Source organism: Mustela nivalis (assembly GCF_964662115.1).
Source record: "Mustela nivalis genome assembly, chromosome: 6".
NCBI classification, from domain to species: Eukaryota; Metazoa; Chordata; class Mammalia; order Carnivora; family Mustelidae; genus Mustela; species Mustela nivalis.
The window spans coordinates 133,305,963-133,325,390 of NC_139025.1; the positions used below are offsets into that span (position 1 = coordinate 133,305,963).

General features: G+C 35.0%; 1 long non-coding RNA gene across 1 annotated transcript in view; it reads right to left on the reverse strand.

The window, feature by feature from the left end:
- LOC309867503 overlaps nt 1-19,428 on the reverse strand; it is a 55,707-nt gene that overhangs the window by 9,758 nt on the left and 26,521 nt on the right. The window contains exon 2 of the long non-coding RNA XR_014313214.1: nt 18,507-18,689. This is a non-coding gene — a long non-coding RNA (uncharacterized lncRNA). The remainder of the gene's footprint in view (nt 1-18,506; nt 18,690-19,428) is intronic.

The following is a 19,428-nucleotide window of genomic DNA, read 5'->3' on the forward strand; positions in this document are numbered from 1 at the left end:
AGGGTCCTGGGATCGAGTCCCGCATCGGGCTCTCTGCTCAGCAGGGAGCCTGCTTCCCTCTCTCTCTCTCTGCCTGCCTCTCTATCTACTTGTGATTTCTCTCTGTCAAATAAATAAATAAAATCTTAAAAAAAAAAGAAAAAGAAACTCAAAATATAGTTCAGAAAATAATGATATGAAAATTATTAAAGGTAGGTTAACATATGAAGAATACAAAGATGTGTGTCATATGTTTATTAGCCGTTTCTGAAGGATTGGACATGGGAGAGAAAATTTGGGAAATGCAGTGAGTAAGAAATTTCCAGGACATTAAAATAAAATGTAGGGACGCCTGGGTGGCTCAGTTGTTTAAGCGGCTGCCTTTGGCTCAGGTCATGATCCCAGCGCCCTGAGATCGAGTCCCGCATCGGGCTCCTTGCTCGGCAGGGAGCCTGCTTCTCCCTCTGCCTCTAGCCTGCCACTCTGTCTGCCTGTGCTTGCGCTCTGTATCTCTCTCTCTCTCTCTCTAACAAATAAATAAAAAATCTTTTAAAAAAAATAAAATAAAATGTAGAACAGTAACATGAAAAGAACTTAAAGACAGTAAGAGAAAAGACTAATTATTACATATTTAAACTGACAGCAGACTTCTTAACAGTCAACAATGAAAGAAAGAAAGACATTCACATACTAAGAGACAATAGTGGTCAACTTAAAACTTTCAATAAAAGTATATTCGAAGATCAAGAGTAAAATAAATTCACTGTAAGCTAAAATAAAACAAAGAGTTTGCTATCACCAGATTGTTCCTAAAAAATATTCTAAAAGATGTACTTCAGGAAGAATAAAATTTATTCTAGAAAGAAGTTTTAAGAAAAAGGACAAATAGGAAAATACATCATTAAACAAATAGTAAACAAATACTAAATCAAGCATGAAGCCTTATTAACTATTTACACATATATATAGAGCAACATTGCAATAAAGCAAATATTGAGGTTAAAAATAATGGTAAAGGGAAGATATAAAATAATAAGACTTACAAGAATGGTAGAGTAGACAGATTTGGACCAGTGTTTATGCTAACAACAGAGTCATGCATAAAGGAAACTTGATAAATAACAAAGTAAACTTTATCTACCATAGGAAATAAATAAGACAATTACATATACGATTCTGGAAAATTCATAAGCAATGGGAAAAAAATTTGGATCTCATTTATGTTAATATATAAAACTTCAATCCCATGTGGATTATAAATGTGAATGCAAAAAATCCAAAATTAAAAATCTAGAAGACAATATAAAAAAATATCTTTATGACGTTGGGCTAAGGGAATATTTATATATATATATATATATATATATATATATTTTTTTTTTTTTTTAAGAGAGAGGATGCATGTGCAGAAACAGTTGGGGGAAGAGCAGAGGGAGAGGGAGAGAGAGAATTTTCAACAGACTACACACCACAATCTCAGTCTTGTGAGTCAAAATCCAAAGTCAGGCACTTGATTGACTGAGCCCCCCACACACTCCAAGGAAAGAATATTTAAACAACACACAAAAAGTACTAATGACAAAAAATTATTGACACATTTCACTATATAAGAATGCAAAACATAAATTTCTTAAAAGACTAACTAAAACAAAGTTTAAAACAAACTAGAAAAAAATGGAGAGGAGAACAAGCCACGAACTAGAGAAAATATTTGCAACAAGTGTAGATGGCATAGGCTTAGTTCCCTAAAAGAATATAAAGTAGCATAAGACTCACAAAAAGGAAGACGAGAGAGAAGAGGTAGAAGAGGAAGAAGGAGAAGAAAAGGAAAGAGACAATTTATTTTTTTAGTGAACAATAAAAGTAAATAACATATGGAAGGAGACTAAACATGTAAATAGATAATCAATCATGTTATCAGAAAAAGAAATATTTTTATGCCAAAAAGATTGTTATAATTGGAATATGTTGATGAGAATGTAGAACAATAGACATTGCTTGGGTGTTATAAATGTACATTCTGGAATTAGTAAACAATTTATCTTCATCTGATAAGGTGGATTGTGTGTGTATGTGTGTGTGTGTGTGTGTGTGTGTGTGTGTGTGTGTGTTTTAAGAGCTGATATATCCCAGGAGAAGTCTTAAATTTATAGACCATGAACTGTATGTAAGAACAGTTTTAGTAGCATTACTTCCTAGCAGTATACTGGGAATAATCCAATTGCTTTTAAACAGAACTGATAAGTAGACTATTATAAAAAGCACATAACTCAAGGACTAAATCAAAAGGGAAATAAGAAAGAATTTAAACTGTATAAAGTTTGAACACAGCCAATCATTTGTGGGATGTACCAACAGCAGTACTCAAGGATTTTTATAGAACTAATAAATATATTAAAAAAGAAGAAATATCTCAAAATCAATGACTTCTTTTTCCACCATAAGAGATTGGAAAATGAAGAGTAAATTCAAATAAACATAAGCCTATGAAAGGAAATAATCGAGTTTAGAGTGGAAATTAAGGAAAAAGAAAGGAAACCAAAGGATGATTCTCTAAGAGAAAATAATTAAAGAGATAATTTTCTTTCCAGTCCAGTTAAGAAACTGTCAACAAACGAGGATAAAAAGTATCTTTTTTAAGCTGGTGAAAGATATCCATGAAAAATCTACAGTTAATATCCCATATTGAATGTTAAGCAACAGAATATTTTCCCTATAATACATATGTTTGCTCTCATCATTTCTGTTCTACATTATACTGGAAATGTATGCCAAACAGAAAAAGAAATAAAACTATAAGAGTATAAGGAAAAAAGTACAATTCTTTTTTATTTTTTAGATGGCATAACTGCCTACTTAGAAAAACCATTGAACCTTTAGAAAAGCCACTAGAACTAATAAATTATGTTATCAAGTTGGTAGACTCAAAGATGCAAACACAAAAATCTAATGCATTTCTGCATGTTAGTAACAAAAAATTCAAAATTGAAATTAAAACAACAGTTTTACTTACACTAACATAAAAAATTAAATACTCAAGAATACATCTGCCAAAAGATGGATAAAACTCAAATAATGAAAGCCAAAGACATTGTTGAGAGAAATTAAGATTTAAATAACTAGAGAGATATACCATGTTCATGAATTGTAAGACTCAATATACCAACCCTTCACAAAGTCACTTATAGATTTAATCCACACCCAATTAAAATCCTAAAATCTTTTTTTCATAGTTATTGATAAATTAATTATAAAAATAATATGATCTAAAGTAGACAAAACTTTGAAAAAGAGCAAAGTCGGAGGGCCTACACTACTTAACCTCAAGATTTATTTTGCTATATCAATCAAGACAGTGTGGTACAAGCAAAAATATAGACATCTAGGGGTGCCTGGGTGGCTCAGTGGGTTAAAGCCTCTGCCTTCAGCTCAGGTCATGATCCCAGGGTCCTGGGATCGAGCCCCGCATCAGGCTCTCTGCTCGGCAGGGATCCTGCTTCCTCCTCTCTCTCTGCGTGCTTCTCTGTGATCTCCATCTGTCAAATAAATAAATAAAATCTTAAAAAAATATATATAGACATCTAAATAAGTGGAGTAAGAAAGAAGACCTAGAAATGTACCCACACATTTATGTTTATTTTATTTTGATAAAAGTATAAGGAAAATTCAGCAGTAAAAGAATAATTGTTTTTTAGTTCTTTAAAAGTTGGATATTCATAGGAAGAAAAAAAGCTGATCAAAATTTAAGTTAACATTGCTCATTGATCCAAATGTAAAAACTGTAAAACTGATAAAAGAAAATAGAGAGGGATTTGTTGTAACCATAGATTATGCACAGATTTCTTAGATATAACAGATAAAGTATAATCCATAAAAGCCAAAATTGGTAAGGTGGAGTTTGTAAAAATTAGGAATCTATGAATTAAGCAGTCAATCCCATTTACAATTGCACCCAAAACCATAAAATACATAGGAATAAACCTAACCAAAGAGGCAGTCTATACTCAAAAAATATAAGGCACTCATGAAAGAAATTGAGGAAGACACAAAGAAATAGAAGAATGTTCCATGCTCATGGATTGGAAGAACAAATATTGTGAAAATGTCTATGCTACCTATAGCAATCTACACATTTAATGCAATCCCTATCAAATTCCCACCCATTTTTTTTCAAGGAAATGGAACAAATAATCCTAACATTTATATGGAACCAGAAAAGACCTCGAATAGTCAAAGGAATATTGAAATAGAAAGCCAAAGTTGGTGGCATCACAATTCCAGACTTCAAGCTAGATTACAAAGCTGTCATCATCAAGACAGTATGGTACTGGAACAAAAACAGACACATAGATCAATGGAACAGAATAGAGAACCCAGAAATAGACCCTCAACTCTATGGTCTACTAATCTTCGACAAAGCAGGAAAGAATGTCCAATGGAAAAAAGACAGCCTCTTCCACAAATGGTGTTGAGAAAATTGGACAGCCACATGCAGAAAAAGAAAATTGGACCATTTCCTTACACCACACATGAAAATAGACTCAAAATGGATGAAGGACCTCAATGTGAGAAAGGAATCCATTAAAATCCTTGAGGAAACACAGGCAGCAACCTCTTCGACCTCAGCCGCAGCAACTTCTTCCTAGGAACATTGCCAAAGACAAGGGAAGCAAGGGCAAAAATGAACTATTGGGACTTCATCAAAATCAAAAGCTTTCACATAGTAAAGGAAACAGTTAACAAAACCAAAAGACAGCTGACAGAATGGGAGAAGATATCTGCAAATGACATATCAGATAAAGGGCTAGTATCCAAAATCTATGAAGAACTTATCAAACCCAAGACCCAAAGTGAAAAAATAATCCAATCAAGAAATGGGCAGAGGACATGAACAGACATATCTGCAAAGAAGATTTCCAGATGGACAACAGACACATGAAAAAGTGCTCCACATCACTCAGCATCAGGGAAATACAAATCAAAACCACAACGAGATACCACCTCACACCAGTCAGAACGCTAAAATTAACAAGTTAGGAAATGACAGATGCAGGTGAGGATGCAGAGAAAGGGGAACCCTCCTACACTGTTGGTGGGAAGGCAAGCTGGTGTAACCACTCTGGAAAACAGCATGGAGGTTCCTCAAAAAGTTGAAAATAAAGCTACCCTATGACCCAGCAATTGCACTACTGGGTATTTACCTTAAAGATATATATGTAGTGATCCAAAGGGGCATGTGCACCCGAATGCATATAGCAGCAATGTCCACAATAGCCAAATTATGGAAAGAACCTAGATGTCCATCAACAGATGAATGGATAAAGAAGATGTGGTATATATATACAATGGAATACTATGCAGCCATCAAAAGAAATGAAATCTTGTCATTTGTGACAACGTGGATGGAACTAGAGGGTATTATGCTTAGCGAAATAAGTCAATCAGAGAAAGACAACTATCATATTATCTCCCTGATATGAAGAAGTGGAGATGCAACGTGGGGGGTTTGGGGGGTAGGAAAAGAATAAATGAAACAAGATGGGATCAGGAGGGAGACATACCATAAAACACTCTTAATCTTACAAAACAAACTGAGGGTGGCTGGAGGGAGCGGGGGAGGGAGAAGATGGTGGGGTTACGGACTCTGGGGACAGTATGTGCTATGGTGAGTGCTGTGAAGTGTGTAAACCTGGTGATTCACAGACCTTTACCCTTAGGGCTAATAATACATTATATGTTTATAAAAAATAAAAATAAATTATTAAAAAAAATTAGGAATCTCTGATCTTTGAAAGACAGTCCTTAAAAAAAAAATCACAAACGAGGAAAAATATTTGTAATATCTGAAAAATTACTTCTCTCCAGAATATAATTTTTAAAGGTCTTCAAAATTCAATGAAAAAAAAATAGACAAAATATTCAAACAGACATTTCACCAATGAAGATATATGGATAGCAAATGAACACATTAACAGATTTTCAAATCATTAGTCTTCAGAAAATACAAATTGAAGTCCCAATGAAATATCTCCACATACCTATTAGAATATCTAAAATGTAAAAACATACCATCTGAAGTTGTGTTTAGTCTGTGGAATAATTGCAACTCTCATACAGTACCAATGGGGATGTATACAAGCGCAATCACCTCTCGGAAGATTAGCAGTTTTTTACCATACTAGCTATCAATTCTATTCCTAGATATTTGCCAATGAAATTTAATTTTTCAATGAAATCAAACACATCATAAAAGTACTCTAAGACTTGGGGCAACTGGGTGGCTCAGTTGGTTAAGCATCCAACTCTTGGTTTTGACTCAGGTTATGATCTCAAGATTGTGAGATAGAGTCCCTCCTAATGCTCCTAACTCAGTGCTCTGTGAGGAAACTGCTCAAGATTCTCTGCCTCTCCCTCTCCATCTGCCCCTCCCCTATTCCTGCATTCCTATTTCTCTCCCTGAAATAAATAAAAATAATTTTTTAAAAGTACTCCAAGACTTGTACACAAATATTCATAGCACTTTTGTTCATAATATTTATAAATAAAAAATAAGAAACAATACATCATCCAGAAAAAAATATGTCCTATCCATAAAAGGTAATGCTTCTTAGAAATTAAAATTAAAATGTATGTAAAAACGTACATTAATTAAAATTGAAATGTATATAAAAACACAGATGAATTTCAAAATAATTATCCTGCTGAAAGAGATAAAACAAAACAAAATAAACACATGCAAGAATATATACCAAATCATTCCATTCATATAAAATTCTAGAAAATACAACCAAATCTAAAATGACAGAAAAGAGATCAATTGTTTTCTGGGGGTGAGAGTAGAAGAAAGTAAAGGGACAGAGGAAATTTGAAGTGTGATGGATATGTTTATTTTCTTTCTTTATTTTTTTTAAAGATTTTATTTATTTATTTGACAGACAGAGACCACAAGTAGGCAGAGAGGCATGCAGAGAGAGAGGAGGAAGCAGGCTCCCTGCTGAGCAGAGAGCCCGATGTGGGGCTTGATCCCAGGACCCTGGGATCATGAACTGAGGCGAAGGCAGAGGCTTTAACCCACTGAGCTACCCAGGTGCCCCGATATGTTTATTTTCTTGATTGTGGTGGTAAGTCTGTGTATTTGTGTATAGTTTCACAAACATACGCATGCATGCGTTTGCCAGAACTTATCAAATTCTATACTTTAAATGTACAGCTTATTATATATCATTTATAAATAAAAGTAACTATTATAGAAATGAAATAAAAACTAAAAAAACAAATAAATGATAAATATGATATTTATAAAAACCTCTTTGGCAGGGGGTCGAGAATATATGACAATGTGGGAAAGGAAGAAAAAGAAAGAAAGATAGGGACACAAGGATGGAGGAGATTAAAGAGAGGAGGGCATTGGGAAAATAAAGGATCATCAAAGACATTAAAATGGTCTATTTCTTGAGTTGATTGGGAAATATGTTAATGTGTCTTTTATTCATTACAATTTTATATTCTTATACAAGTTATTGTGTATCAGTGAAGTATTTCACAATAAACATAAATGAACCAATAATGAGCATAAATCACTGAATGGCCAAACCCTCTTCACTTTGTCTTTAAATATTTAATATTACATTTCTAAACTCTGTAACAAAACACTATAAAATTTTCCCATTCCTTTCCTCTCTATCTTTCCTTGACAGCATAAAGCTTGTATATATGGTGACCTCTAACCCCATTGGTTTCAGAGCATTACCTAAACATCATGGACCTCAGAGTTAGAGTTCAAATCATCATTTAAAAAAGGCCTGCATTACAAGTAATCATGATTTCTATTTTGAAGGTGATGAAATGGAAAATTATAATACTAAAGAAACATTGGCAAGAGAATCTCTGTATCTCAAAATCAAAAGAAATTAATTTCAATTGACGCAGACAATGTGGATCAATCCCAGTATTATATCTACGTGATTATAAAAATAAGATTTATAACCTGAAACTTTATTTTTTAGATTGCAATAGGTATTAAGCTTTCTTTTACTTCTGTGAAAGTTTAATTTGATAAAATATATAAAACAATGTAGCATTGTCTAGATTCACACTAATGGGTGTGAACTAATGAAAAATCATAGCACAGAACAAAATACTGGTAATATTTAGGTTAGACAGGGGAGAAAAATATTTACTATTCTTTTGCCAAAATCAGAAGTGACTAACTCCAAAACCAGGATATTAATTCCTACCCTTATTGAATTGAGCTGAATTAAAATGATTCTGTTTTGTTTGATCAATAATTGCTTTTCTGCATGTTGGGTTTTGTGAAATAAACTAAATTACAAATTCCTAGAGATAATGTGGATAACAGTATGATCTTCTGACAATTTCAGGGACACATAGAATTTAGCTACTAAACAGCTTTGTATTTATTTAAAATGCAGCAGTAATAATAACTATAGTCTTAGCTATAGATTTATATGTATTTTGGAATTATCAGTATAAAATTTCAAACTGGATTATGTTCTCTTAATCTGTATAATTTCTTAATCTGTATTTCTTAATCTGTATAATGAAGAGGGAATTGGTATGGGAGGAACTCTCTTCCCCAGCTGAGATAAGGCTTTGGCATAGTCTTTCTCCTGAAGATTCTTTGTGTATTTCATAATCATGACTCTCACTTCTCCACACCAAATCCATCAGGATAGCTTTCTTCAGTCTTAAAGTTATCCCTGAAGGTATCTGTAAAGGTATCCCTGAAGGTAAAGCCTATTAAGGAGATAGATGATAGATATTCTATCAATCTATGGATTGATAGATTGATAGAATAGATAGGTACATAGATAGATGATAGATAGATGAATATGTAGAAAGATTAGACAGACAGTTAGATAGATAGATAGATAGATAGATAGATGATAGATAGATAGATAGATAGATAGATGATAGGTAGATAGATAGATGATAGATAGAGGTAGATAGAGCTAGAGATAGAAATAGAGATAGGAATTTTCACGACTCATATAAGAAAAAAATTTAAGTGGAGAAAAGATTAGCTCAGTCTCCAAGTGAGTGGCAAATAAACACATGGAAAAATTCTCCATACCATTAGTCATTAGGAAAATGTAAATCAAAATCATATGTGATATTTCCACATACTTATGAAAATAACTTTAAAAAAACTGACAATAACAAGTGCCAACAAGGATGCCAAACACCTAGAATTTTCATACGTGACTAGGTGGGATGAGAAGTCACATATTCACCTTGAAAAATAGTTTGGCAGTTTGGCATAAAGTTAAATGTGTACGTATCACAGTCCCAATAATCTTGCTTTTCAGTATTCCTTAGAGCAATGAAAATATACGTCCATGCAAAGATTTCTACGTGAATGTTCCTGACAGCTTATTCACAATACATCAAACTGTAAACATCCCAAATATCCATGAGCTTAGAAATAATATAATAAATTGGGGCATATCTACATGATGAATTCAACAATTAAAAGGAAACAAGAACATGGGTGTCTCCAGAACATTCTACTAAGGCTACATGATTGTAATATTCCATCTACATAGCATTGTGTTAATTAAAGGAAAGTCTCTAGGACCAGAAACCAGATTCATGGCTGCCTGAAACTCAGGGTAGAAGGAAGGAATTGGCTACAATGAGCCATGAAAGAACTTTTTGGAATGACTGATGGAGTCTCTATTTGGATTGCTTCAATACTTACGTGACTGCATCTATTTCTCAAAGTTCATTGAACTGCACACCTGGAAATGGTAAATTTTGCTCTATGTAGATAATATTTCATCAAACCTGTCTTTAGAAAATCTTCAAAGGGGGCACCTGGGTGGCTCAGTGGGTTAAAGCCTCTGTCTGCAGCTCAGGTCATGATCCCAGGATCCTGGGATTGAGCCCCACTTTGGGCTCTCTGCCCAGCAAAGAGCCTGCTTCCTTTCCTCTCTCTCTGTCTGCCTCTCTGCCTACTTGTGATCTCTGTCAAATAAATAAATAAAATCTTAAAAAAAAAAAAAAAGAAAATCTTTAAAAGAATCCAATGAAAACTAACAAAACTGTCCCTAATGTTGACAAATAACTACATATAATTAGATTACCTGTGAATTGGGGAATCTAGGAAGTAAGTAGCACTTGTGGACCATATATGTGTGTTTGGGAGAGTGCCCTTGTGAGGTTAAAAGAGGGGGAAACAGTAATGGTAGAAAAAGAAAGCAGTAGTAGATTGATAGACTTTTGTAATGTAGAAAAATGTCTATATCACTAAGCATTAATATTTCTATACTTAATATCATTGAAGTACATTTAACTGTTATCAAATTAATGGCTGACATAACTTTTGTTATGATCAACATAGATTTTTGCTTCAAGTTCACAACTTAACTCTACCATTGATGGAAACACAACATATAAGCTATGAAAATATATATTGCAATAAGAAGGTTTTCAAAAAAGATCTAAAAAATAAATAACTTACTAAAAATAGATAAACGTGTTGTGAAATTTATCAAGCCCATTAAAACATTTGCTAAGAGATTAAAGGATTGGTTGTCTATTAGAGAAAAAAGGAAGACGTGAATTTATGTTGGTTTGGAGGAAAGAATTTTGTCTGACATAGTTTAAGTCCCCAGTTAAGCTCAATGTGAATAAGAATCTGAAACAAATATTCCTTTAAGTGTAGCGGATACACTAAGTTTTGCATGCCTGGGTTAGAGTAGATCAGAAATATTCGCATATAACAAGAAGTGCTGCTCTAGTTTTGTTTTGTTTTTTTTCCCTCAGACTAAAGAAATACAGAAAATCATACGAAATTCCCCACACCAGACCCCTAACTGAAGCAATTCAGATAAGATTTTGAACCTGTGAGCTACTGAGGATCACCTGCTACTTCACTGTTTCTATTTCCTGCTATTCAGAAAGATTTTTCTCCTCAGCAATTTCATTTAGCCAACCACTGCTGACTCAGGACTGTACTTCTTGCTACCCATAAAAGTATATTAGATGCCTATACATTTTGATATTTAATCAAACAAATGCATCTTATTCAGTAAACTTTCTTTTGCCCCAAGGAATGTGATAAGCTCCTAAATTGTTACAGACAATCAGCACAGCAAAATTTCCATGTCATAGAATACATGATTTCTCACAAGCTAAAGGTTCAGTTTCATTTATTCCATCTTTTCCTAGAAGTTTTATCTAGAGGTGAGGAGTCAGTTATCATAAAATTGGAAAAAAAAATAATCTGCTAAACCCAACAAGAAAAACTACCATACTAGAGAAAAATTCTAGCTTGTTCTATATCCATCTGAGATGCATTTTTAGAAAATACTGTTCTGCAAATAGTTCCCTTTGGTTCTTGGCAGAAGCCAGAATATTAGGACACCAAAATGAATTTTTAGGTTATTGGATTCATTGCCTCAAACCTCTCTCTCTCTCTTTCTCTCTCCATAGCCACACAAACACACACACACACACACACACACACACACACACACAAATACATATATATATATACATATATAAATATACATTTTACATTATATAAATATATAAATATATAATAAAATATGAATATGTATTATATAATATATAATTTTATAATTATTATGTTTTATTATATCTATAAATATAAATATGAAACTATATAAATATATATTTTATATTTGTTTATTTTTTTAAGATTTATTTATTTATTTATTTGACAGAGAGAGATCACAAGTAGACAGAGAGGCAGGCAGAGAGAGAGGAGGAAGCAGGCTCCTTGCTGAGCAGAGAGCCCGATGTGGGGCTTGATCCCAGGACCCCGAGATCATGACCTGAGCTGAAGGCAGCAGCTTAACCCACTGAGCCACCCAGGCACCCCTATATTTGTTAATATTAAACTTTTATATATATTATATATATATAAATTATGTTATATATATATATATATAATTTAACTACCCACAACTCCATGTTCAATAAAAAGAATAATGTTGATATAACCAAAAAAGCCAAAGTTTATTCTTTATCTCTTTACATTCTAATTAGAATTAATAATTAGTGGACATTGCTGTGTATTTGGCAATGCTGATACTGTATACTACAAATGAAGTGTAGCAGAGAATTCATTCATTGCTTAGTCCAGAGAGACAGTGGTTGGGTTGGAATCAGTTACAGTATTTTAATATGGCTGCCCACTTCAACTTTAGTTATCAGCTTTATAGTTGTGACAATTAGATTTTCTTAGTAGCCTGAGGAGTGACTGGACTTCAGGATACTAAGTTACGGTAACCAAATGCATTAAAGACATGGGTAGGGGTGCCTGGGTGGCTCAGCCGTTAAGCATCTGCCTTCAGCTTAGTCATCTGGGTCCCACACTGGGCTCCCTGCTCTGCAGGAAGCCTGCTTCTCCCTCTCCCGCTTACCCTGCTTGTATTCCCTCTCTCACTGTCTCTCTCTCTGTCCATCAAATAAATAAATAAAATCTTAAAAAAAAAAAAGAAGACTGATGGATAAAAATCAGAAAGCCAATTTGTTAATTCCCAGGAAGAATCACAACTACCAAACAGAATTAGAATATTCTCTTTCAGTGAAAAGATTTACATAGGAAGCTTTAATCAGAGGGTTATTGCCTGGAGATCATGAGATTAGAACTGAAGGAGTTAACTATTTGATTCTAATGGCTGGTGTCACACAATTTGATATTCTTGTGCCTCTATATTGACACTTGGTTTCAAGAGTCTGGATACCCTCTCTTGTGTCCTGTTGAGATTGGAGAAGCCAAAGATTGCTTCTCTAACTTACTTTTTCTCTTAACTTTCCCAGGTACCAACATCCCCAATGACAGACTTTCTTTAGGTATGTTTATAAAAAGACTCATGTCCCCATCCCACCTGAGAAACATCTGATTTTGTTTAAAGTAACTAATTTAGAGATACCACTCCTCAGTTCCTTTTCTTACAGGGCACCTCATATAATGAGCTCTTGAGAACTTTGAGTAGCTGACTAATGAGACAGCATAGACTATTTTATGTTCTGTTTCTAGATACCAGAAGTTTCTGGAAAATTTATACCCATTGCTTTAATTCTCTTGTATCCCTTCCATTTTGAATCTAACTTAAAAAATGAAAATGCTCCCTTGATGTCATACAGGAAAAGAATTGCCATATGGATTGTCATGAAATTCAAATAAATAATTAAAAATCTTCATGTTTTCTGATAATTAAGATGTTGTTCATAATAAATTAACCTCCTATGTGCTAAACTGGTCTATACAAGTAACAAATCCTCATTAAGGGGCAAAAACCAGTCAGAATAATAAAGAAATGGACATGTGAGGTCATTTGAAAGGAAATCCCACAAATCACTCCCAGGCTTATACAGTAAGACACTTAGAAATCTTCCTAAGCTTTGATGACACAATGTTGTTTGAACATGGTAGGTTTTGGGTAAGTGTTCATTGAAAGAATTTCTAGCTAACACAATTATATGGACACATATAATTAAATAAATGTTTGGTTTTCTTTAAAAATAATAGGTAAGTAGTTGACTTTATGTTAAAGCAATTTTTAAAGTAGCAAATGTGTAGATTCTGCACCATGATACTATTCTTAGAGTTTCTCAAAGATTCTTAAAATCGTATCATATTTGGTAAATTATTCTGAACTGAAGTTTTCAGAGAGTTTTCTATAAAGTTTGGTGGATAAGCGCTATATCCTAGCTATGCTATGACTGGTAATTTGTATGCCTTAGTTGCTTGAGGAATTATCTCAGAGATAAAGTTCTCTTATCTAAAAACACAGAGAGGGGGTGCATATCAGAAGATCTCTGTCTTATGTACAGAAGATCTTTGGCCATGTGACATCTCAAAAATATTAACCACAATGTCTTGTCGATTCGTCTGCCTTTTCTGGGGTGCATCTGAGTGATTTTAAGCGGACTACTTATGTCTGGAGATCTCCCCAGTAAACACTTTCTTTTCTCCAGTGAAAACTATTGCATTAGGATTACAAAAATTTAATTGAGGTCTTTCCTTGGAATTTAAAAAAAAGAACTTTTCAGATATGTGGAATGACATTCATGGCATTTTGTCTTCAGATATAAAAAGAACTCAAAACCAGATAACATTTATTAAGTGGCTTACTATCTGTCCACTACTGTGCTAAGCATTATATGTATCTCATTTAATTCTCACTACAAGCCAATGAAGCGAATGACACTGTACTATTTTATAGAACATGACACTTAGAGATTAACTAGCATGTTCAGGGCCCCACAGTTACAAACAGATGAACTGAGAAATGACCGCAGACAATCTGAGGATAGAGATCACATTCTTAACCATGAAAATATACTACCTTTTAGTGTATAACTCTCATTGCTTAAAGCCCTATTTTTCAACAAGACTGGAAACCCAACTCAAGATCCTAGCCTTATGGAATACAGATAGTTCTGAATCTGGAGACTTAAAACTATGATGTTTCACCAATACACAGTAGAAATTTGATTCTCAAAGGCAACCTGCTATTTCATGCCCTGTTGTGTGTACTTTACTTCAATAAAGTAATTTATTTGTCCTCATGGGTTAGACGGACAGAACTGATGGTGTCAAGCTGAGTTAATAGAAGACCAGATGTTGGTTGGCACAAACCCTGCCAGCCAGCAGGAGAAATGAGGAAATTATAGGTTCCATAGGAACATTAGTCTCAAAATAAGTGAACAGAATCTCTTAGACTTGAGGAAATCTCCATCATAAATGAAGTTTAGGGAAATCCATGTTTTTACATTTCCAGGAAATATCCAATATTTCAAGTAGTTAACTCAGAATGAAAAAAATACATATATCAGAAAATGAACAATCAAGGAAAAATATATATTTTAACACAATCTCCATTAAGAAAGTACTGCCAATTACCCCTTTCATGAAGAAGCCTCAAAGGCTGAGAAAAAAAGCCCCTGCCCCTTCCAAAGCCAAAACCAAAACAAAGACTTTGAAGGCCAAGAAAGCAGGTCTGAAAGGCATCCACAGTCACAAAAAAAAAAAAAAAAAAAAAAAAAAGAAAGCAAGCAGAAGATCCACACACCACTTACATTCTGACGATTCATGACACTGTCTGTGAAGGCAGCCTAAATACCCTCAAAAGAGTTACCCCCGGAGAAACAAGCTTGACCACTATGCCATCATCAAGTTCCCCTGACTACTGAGTCAGCCATGAAGAAAATAGAAGACAACAACACACTTGTGTTCACTGTGGATGTCACCAGATCAAACAGGCTGTGAAGAAGCTCTATAACATTGATGTGGCCAAGGTCAACCCTTGATCAGGCCCGATGGAGAGAAGAAGACACATGTTCGACTGGCTCCTGACTATGATGCTTTGGATGTTGCCAACAAAATTGGGATCATCTAAACTGAGTCCAGATGGCTAAATCTAAGTATAAATTTTTTCACCATAAAAAAAAAGAAAATACTGCCAAATAAATCTAGAAGAATGCATGATCTCACAAGGCCAGTCATTTCTTACTAAACACCATTTGGATAGAAGAGATCAAGAGAGTTTAATTTAGATTTCCTTCTGCCACAAATCCATAAATATAAAATTTACCTGAAACTCAGGTATTACCAAAAAAAAAAAAAAAAAAGCAGAGATGTTTGGATAGAACTATTGAGGAAATGATTATGTCTTCGCCCAAACTAATGTTCTCCATGCATCACTAAATGAACATTTTTGGATGATATTATATACTCCAAACACCTTGCTATTAAAATTTTGAGTATTTTTTGTAAGGGCAGTTTCAGCCCCCAGGTGATCACTGAGGATTCTTACCCTCTCATCTGATCACACACCTGGAATGGAGGGAACTGCGTGCAGAGGTAAAGATGATCACCGTACAAGTACTTCTGGATTTCTGACTGTGCCATTTCTTCCTCCTTCTACTGCTTCTCCTGCCACCTCTCAGTACAGCTGAACTTTAAGAGGCCCAGGAGAAAGAAGAAATAAGACTTTAAATAATTTATTTGGAGAAACAGTCAGTGAAGAGGAACAAATCATGTTTCGCTAAAAGAACCGGGACCTTTGACACTCCCCTTCTCGCTCCAGTACCTGGAGCTCTAGCCGGATTGCATTAGTGAAATTTTCATTTGATGGCATTTTAATATTCTGCCTTGATGACTTTTTAGCAACATTTACTTTCAGAGGTCTCGAGTGTTCCCTCGGAGGAAATGAAACATGTCAGAGCCCATTACAAAAATCAAAATTTAAATACCTCGACCACATTAGGGCTCACACACAATCCCATCAGCGCTTAAGCTGAAACTCACAACTATTCATTCTCTTGCTCAATCAGTAATGAGTACATTTGATGAAGCATTCCAGGGTCAGGGAACACACGTTAGTGATCTAACTTAACCCATTGATTGCCTGGCCACAAAGGACCAGGGCAGGACTTGATTAAACTGTAGCATGCAAATAATTTCCAACAGCACCAAAAGAAAGTTATTTTTTTCTTCCTTTTTTTTTTTTTTAAAGAGTCGTGATTCCCATAAGTAATGGCCAAGCGATGTCAGTAAGACAGTTGTAGGGTGGGTGTAGTACTTTTTTGGTATTACTCTATGTCTGTATGTCCTATAAAACAACCAGCTTAGTTTTCATCCAGCTATGGACACAGTTACTCTGTTAACTAAGATTTGTTGCAGTCTATTATTAGAAGGTCACTGAATGCATGATTTTGATTTGAGCAACACCTTACTCTTCTATTCCCCTGACTTCCTCAAGAATTTCAGTGTATTCCTGGCAAAGAAGAATCCCCAGGTTGTGATTTGGCTGTCTAGAGCATATTATATTCTAGCTGGCAACCTGGGGCTGCCCCCAGAGTCTCTTGGGTATTGATCTTGTATGTAAAAGCAATGCAAATCACACATATTGCTGTTTGACATCACAGTGAAATCTTCAAAAATCCAACTCAGTCCACAGATAATTGCCAATTTTTCATATGGGAAAATTTCTCTTTTTCTCTTCCTCCTCCCTCTCTCCTCTCCCTCTTCCTCCTCTTTCTCCCATCCCAGCTGAATGACTTTTATAATCAAGTAGGGAAATATACCATTTGATCATAACACTATAGTGCTGTAAACTTAGGGTACACTTATTGCCACTTCTCTAGTTCAGCCTACATTAATGTTGATGCTTTAGCTCTTACTAGTGAATTAATGATCCTGGCCTTGGCTTTCTCTTTAAAGAGAATTAAGGAGTCTCCTTTTCAAGAGATAATTAAAAGTGACAACGGGGTCTGATGGAAAATTGTGATATGATCCTGCCTGGACAGAATTTCTTCTGGACCTCCTATATCATGTTCTTAAATTCCCCATAAAACATCTGTAGTATTCAGGCGAATGCTCTGGAACAAAGATGCTGAAACCTGAGATCAGAACATTTCTTTGCTCTCCTTAGGGGATGCCACTCACCTCTTCCCATGGTCCAGTGTAACTGGATGTCACTCACCAACATTTTTCATTGTGAAGGTTAGTGGAGATTACCGTACAATTCTCAATGTCTTCTACAATTTGTGTATTATTTCTCATTTACTTTGAAGAGGTCTCACTTAAGAGATAGATTCACATTGCAAGCTAAGGGCAATGTTTATTGCTTTTCCTCATCCTGTTGCTTACCAGTTGCCAGAGGTGTGCCATATAGCTATTGTTTGGAAAGGAAAACCATCATTGGAGCTGTAAAAGGCATTAAGCAAATCCAGGATGCCTAGCAGAAAGCTAGAAAGTGAAAGAAAGTGAATTTCAAAAACAATCTAAAAGAAGCTAGTCAAGGTGAAGTCCTCACACGTTGCCCACTGGCATAATCACTGAAGAATTTCCTTCAATACATCCTTTCCCAGCACCAGGAAGCCAGGGGTGCTCAGCCACACAGCTTTTAGCCCTGCCAGTCACTGAGTTAGGAAAAGATCCATTTGAAAATTTAGAGTTAAAAATGCTTGATGGAGAGGGGAAGCCATGAAGCATTCATAATGTCACCACTAATACATGGTAGTCCAAATCTTACAGAACTTAAATTCTTATAGAAGCTTAGAAATGAAAGAAACAACCATTCTCTCTTTTAACCATGCCTCCCCTTCCCAGATCTAGGGGGAATAAAAGTTGTCACAGAAACCCCAAAGTTTTGGAAAAATCTTGAAACCCTTCAATAAATCTATTTGTAATTTTAACAGTGGTAGGCATGAGCAACAGTACTAAATTCATTCTAGCTAAGTCTCATGCTTTTACACAACTCACACACACACACACACACACACACACACACACACACACACACACACTGTAATTCCAGCTGAAGAATCATATAATGCATAGCTTGAATCCATGCTACTTATTTTGTTTATTTAAAATCCGAGAATGTCTTAAATACTTGACAGTTTAGGTTTTAGGTAAAGACTGTTACATTTATAAGACTCCTTTTGTGAAGAATCAAAAGACAAACTTACACTGAATATTTAAACTTCTTAAAGACTCTCTAGAGATGAATGAACCTTACCCTTCATCCTGAAGCCAGTCCCAACTTCTCTCTGTCCAGCTACCCTTTACATTAGAAGCTCACTCTCATCTTAAAGGACTTGTTACTCTCCTTTTTGTTCTGGTATCTTTCTGTGATGGCAGCTGGAGAGGTGGAGATTTACATGGCATCTAGAACTGTGATTTTGGACTTCTTTATACATTCCTGGGAATAAGTAAAACTGAAGAAATGAGATAAGGTATTAGTGAAGAATGTTTCTTAAACTTTGTTTTCATCATCAGTAAATTTGTGATGAGGAATACTGTTTTGAGGACTGAGTGGTATGGTACAGGCAACAGCCAAATGCTTAGCTGTCTCTCAAGAACCATCATCATGGTCATCATGAGACACATCAGTGCCATGGTTACTTTTTTTTTTTTTTTTCTGTTGCAATCTTTCTCTTAAGTCATCCTGGAGTTCCATGATTCTTTCTCTTTGATGTCTATGGATTCCCTTCAATTCTCTGTTTTTTTCTCATGGGTTTGACTTTGGCTTCACTGGCTTTCCATTTTTATTATCATTTCCTCTCACATTCCTATTTTAACCTGAGAAATAAAACACTGGCAAAAACTTTCAGTGATGGCCTTTTCAGTGCACTATTTAGTTTACTAAGATATGAACTATAAGACAAAGGGATAGAGTTTAGGCTGTGGAATATGAAATAGCAGCTGGCCAGTACAGAGTTGAAACTTACAGGGTATTTGGAGCTTTTCCTGAAAGCAATTGATGATGGTCTTCTCCAGGACACCATGACACCAGTTATAAGCATGAGAGTCTTATGCTGAGGTGGGGGGAAGGGGTGGAAAGAAAAGGAGAGAGAGGGGCACCTGGGTGGCTCAGTGGGTTAAGCCGCTGCCTTCGGCTCAGGTCATGATCTCAGGGTCCTGGGATCGAGTCCCACATC